The sequence below is a fragment of the Marmota marmota genome, unplaced genomic scaffold (genome assembly GCF_001458135.2).
Source record: "Marmota marmota marmota unplaced genomic scaffold, marMar, whole genome shotgun sequence".
Taxonomy (NCBI): Eukaryota; Metazoa; Chordata; class Mammalia; order Rodentia; family Sciuridae; genus Marmota; species Marmota marmota.
In genome coordinates, this window is record NW_026000206.1 from 2,731,373 (window position 1) to 2,736,475 (window position 5,103).

General features: G+C 43.7%; 1 non-coding gene across 1 annotated transcript; it reads left to right on the top strand.

Annotated features, from left to right (window-relative positions):
* Positions 1–3,878: 3,878 nt before the first annotated feature.
* Positions 3,879–4,012, top strand: LOC125612758. Its single transcript, XR_007343233.1, has one exon. It is a non-coding gene; the product is annotated as a small nucleolar RNA SNORA9 (small nucleolar RNA).
* Positions 4,013–5,103: the final 1,091 nt, after the last annotated feature.

Consider the following 5,103-nt stretch of genomic DNA (forward strand, 5'->3'; position numbering starts at 1 on the left):
AAGGAAGAAGGTTCCTGCTTCTCTTCCCACTTGGAAGGATATCAGAGAAAATGCCTCCATTACCCTTCTCCTTCCTTTTAATTGCTCTCTCCCACTTGAGAGGTGACCCCTCTGCTTGTACCACTCCCATCATTGGGTAGGGTAACTGTTCTTAAAGGCAAGGCCCCAGAGTTCCACCTTCTTTCACTTCCTGTGCTCAGGGTGCTCCTGTGTATTTGGCCCACCCTGTGGCAGGGCACCCCATTGGGGGAGAGAGATGGGGAACTGTTATTCTTTTTATGCCCAGTTTCTCCACTGTGACAGGATGGGTGGGTCCGATGACCCTCGTTCTGGGAGTTCTACTATTCAGTTCAGTGAAGAGGCAGAAGGACTAGGTCTCCCTTAGGCCTGGGGTTTAAGCCATTTTCAAATCCATTTCTTACCAAAGCTTTGCATTATGATATAGAGTTCCTTGGACATACTTCTATTGGTATGAATCCTAGTGGGTGAGGGATCCCTAGACCCTTAACCCTGGCACTATGAGCTCTCCTCAGACATCTTCTAGATAAATGAATGAACTGACGCATGCATCCCAGGCTTTCTCCTCTGTAATAACAGCTGTTGTTCACTGGGCACCTTCTATGGGCCAAGCACTGCTGTCTCATTGCATCTTCCCAACAACCCTATCAAATAAATCTTACCATGTTCATTTTATAATAAAAGAAGTCTTGTGTATCACCACCATGTTAACTATGCTAGAGCAAATCTCTGCTTTAAAAAAGGAGCAGCTCCCCATTCCTCAGGATCTCAGCCCAGCCTTGGTGGCCTTCCTCTGGCTCACTCACTGCCAGCTCGGAACCTGATGTGCCTCTGTGTCATCAGGGTCATGGCTCTCTGAAGACACTAAGGAACGATCCTTTCTTGCCTCTTGCAACTTCTGGTGGCCAGGATGTTCTCTGGCTTGTGGCAGTATCTCTCCAATCTCTGACTCCACTTTCCCTTGGCCCTCTTTGGGTGTCTGTGTCCTTTTCTTTGAAGATGACAGTCATCAGATTTAGGGTCTATGCTAAGTTGAGGATGATTTCATCTTGAGGTCCTTAACTAATTACATCTATAAAGACCCTCTTTTCAAATAAGGTCACATTCTTAGGCTCTGGGTGGACATGAAATTTTGGGAGATACTATTCATCTCACTACAATCAGCATACAAGTTCTAAGCTGTATAGCTACAGTAATTTAAGGGAGTAAAACGGACTATTCTCCCTTGTTCAGGCCATTATTATCTGGCGCCTCTGAAACCATATTCTAACTACTAGAATCAATCTGGGAGTACATGTCTGGAGAAGGCTGCTGAGGATGGCCTGGGGTGACTGTCTGGCCCACTCAGACATGGCAGGACTCTTCTCCAGTGACCATATTATTGGACTACAAATGGACACTTGACCCAGGCTAAACCAATAATACTCTTTTCAGGGGATTGAGATTTTAAGGAATCAAACCAAAAGCCAATACCTGAACTTCTCTCCTGAATTGAGGAAAAATTAATTTATGGGTTGTGGGATAGTGACCTTCTATTTATCATCAGGAGAGAGAAGCAGAGAAAACCAGTCTCTGTCTGGGGAAAACAAAACAGATGGTCAAATATAGGCAGAGGTAGAGTCTAACAGTCTGGATGGATCTCATTCTTGGTTCCAGGCCAACGGGAGGCCGAGCCATACTTACGCCCCCAGGTTCAAGACAGTGTTAGCAATAGGTACTGAGTGCTCACCCTGGGTCGGACCATGTGCTTGACGTGCATTGTATTGGTCACCGTATTTCACCCTAGATGGATGCAGTGGCACATACCTATAACCCCAGCACATGCAGGAAGATAGCAAGTTTGAGGCCAGCCTGGGCAACTTAGCAATACCTTGCCACAGGCTGAAAAGCAACTGGGCCAACTCTTCACGATGGGGAAGACCAACATATTTTTCTCTCTCCTTACTCAGTGCTATATAAAATTTCCCTACATTGCTTCTTACTTTTAAAAAAAAATGTGGCAAAATATACATAATATAAAATTTACCATGTTAACCCTTTTCAAGTGTCCGGTTCAGTGGTCTTTATGTTGTTGTGCAACCATGACACCATTCATCTCCAGAATTTTTCATCATCTCAAATGGAAACTGTGTTCATTAAATGCTAACTATCCATCCTCCCTGACTTCATATAGGTGGAATTATATAATGTCTGTCCTTTTGTGACTGACTTATCTCACTTAGTACAATGTCTTCAAGGAGGTACCATCAGTATTGTATGTTGCAGTCCATTGGCTAGATCTAGTCCCATCATGGCCTCAAATGAACTACAAGGAGGCCAGGAAAGGTAAGGGAGGTGATTCATGGTACACATTTGCCACATGATAAATTATCTTTTTGCTTAAGTTAGGTTGACTTGGCTACAGTTTCTTGCAAACAAAGAATTAGAATCATACCCATTCTACACAAACAACTCAACATCTAGTGAATGGAGGGAGCTCATCACTAGGGGGTTCTTTATTACTAATTGGCAATATTCCTTTTTGTGTGTGTGTATGGTGCTCGGGTTTGAATCCATGGCCCAGCACATGCTAGGCAAGTGCTCTACCACCAAGCTACTCCCTCTGCTGCTCTAACTAGTAATATTCTTGGTGCTGCTTTTCAGAATTAAAATTATAGAATGTTGGCATTAAAAGAACCCTAAATCCAGAATTGACTCAATCTTCTAACTTGACTTTCTGTAGACAACCTATTTTGGGGGGTCAAAATTATTAGATAAAGTGTATTAAGCATTTAGGATGCATCAAGAACTGTGAGAAGCCAGGCATGGAGGCACATGCCTGAAATCCTAGGAAAATGGGAGGCTGGGGCAGGAGGATTGAAGTTCAAGGCCAGCCTGAGCAATTTAGTGAGTTTGACCACCCAAGGCCTGGGGATGTAGCTCAGTGGTCAAGCACTTGCCTAGTATATGTGGGGCCCTGGGTTCCATCTCTTGTACCACAGAAAAATATTTAAAAAGAAAACTAAAATAAGTGTGGGGGCTGCTGGGGCACAGAATTTGACAAAAATTTAATCCCATTCTATTGGTAGAAAACCTCATCTTTCTTGTGTTGATAAACATTACTTGTTCACCCATGGCCTCAATGTTCTATTATTGGATTGTGATCATGAGGGAAATCTATGAGTATATCATGAGTGTATTTTTGACTTGTATAATTTCACTTCCTTTTGCTTTCGCAATGCTTTCACTATTGGTAATACTGTACAGAAATTTCCCCTTTTCTTCACTTCTTTATATTTCTCTTTTCCATAGAGTTAAATAATAAGGGTGCCACATTTCATAAGCTTGTATGAAATTGTCTGCCACCTACTCAGAAAAATGACTCCTCAAAGATTTTATGTACCACAATAGCTTCTAGGTCTATCCTTGATGACCCGGCGGCTGCATTTGACATGACTATGCAGCACAAGAGATGAGCCAGCATGGCCCGGCTGGGAAAGTTTCCTCTCTGGATGTGACATTAGGTACAAAAAAAAAAGGAATTGAAGCTGTGACAAAGTATTTATGAGTAGGGTTCTGCCGCTGGGTTCTCCCACAAACAAACTGCATTCAGCAAATTCCTTAAATTCTCTAAGTCTTAGCCCTTTATCTATAAAATGATGCTGCTAAAAGAACTGAAAGTCCCTTTTCACCTTAAATGTCTACGCTTTTCTGATTCTAGAGAGAACCATAAGGAAGAGACAGGCAAGCAGCTGGGACAACTAGGAAGCTGGAGAAAGAAAATGGGAGAAAAGGAAAATTCCAAGGACAAAGAAGGCAATAAACATAATTCGGAACAGCAGGTGAGGGAGCCAAGCAAAACAGGTTAAAAGAGAAAATGACAGCAAGCCTGCAGCGTGCTCGGGTCTGCAGTGACCCTGCTGCATTCCTACGGTGCTTGCCAGGACACTTTTGAAATGGTTTGAGGCCTTGCCCTGCCCTCTCCAGAGCAAGTTTATAGAAATTCCAGACAATTAACTGCGCCTTTCCAAGTATGGCAGTTGCTGAATACCCTGGGCCTGCTGTTGGGAAAGTCTTCCCAGGTCTCATGTTTCTGGAGTTGGGGAGTCTTTATGTTTTCTGCTGGTGTCATAAAACTGCCAGGCTACCTTGTTAGCTGCAAGGAGGAGCATCTCAGACTTTCCAGTTCCTGACAACTACCACTCCCTGGGTCCCTGGCCCAGCATGGAGCAGAAGGCTTACTGCTGTTCCGTGGCTGTGATGCCAGGATGCCAGAGCTGAAATCCCTTCTGTGGCTCCTAGGCTGGTCTGTGGCACCTGTGTGGTATGACATGGATACTCAGAAGTAAGGCCTGACCTGCCCAGGTTGACACCTAGTGAGAAGTGAAGCAGAATTTGAACCTTAATTGAGCAGATTTGAAGCCTCACTTACTTCTAAAAGGAATCAGCAGTATCTTGTTCTTGGCCTGGGCTATGTGTCGGAGAGAACTTTCAGGCTCCAGGTTTGGGCTCCATTTTTTTCTGCCTCCAGAATAAGCGTGGCTGAAGGGCCTCAGGCTCTTCTGGCATCTCCCAAATGAAAAACAAGATATTCAATAAACATGGTTTTAAATGTGTGATGAGAGAGGGAGAGAGAGAGAGAGAGAATGAAAGATTACATGTTTATCTTAGCGTTGAAAAAATGAATCACATAAAATTTCATTTTTAAGGCAGAAGAGATAGAAGAAATCTGGTTATTTGTTTTTCTCTTGCACAAAGATGAAATCTTCAGGCCATACGACTTGCCTCTAGAGGGTTTGGAGATCCTAAAGGAAACAAAGAGAGCTGCTGTCTGCTGTGATGTTGGGTGATCAGTTTGCTAAACTCTGATTAGCACATAGTTGTGATTGAGGGAATAAAATGGTTTTTGAGGGGAAGCTGGAGAAACAAGGCTGTGAGGGAAAAGAAGGCATCTGGGGTTGCGTGGGACCGAGTTCAGTTTTGTTGTTTGTTTCCAGATGCAGAAAGAAGGCTCACATTTCATGGTTTCATCCGACATCAAAACAATGGATGGTACAGATCAGGACAATAATGCTTAGCTGGTGGCCACCTGACCTCCGTGACAAT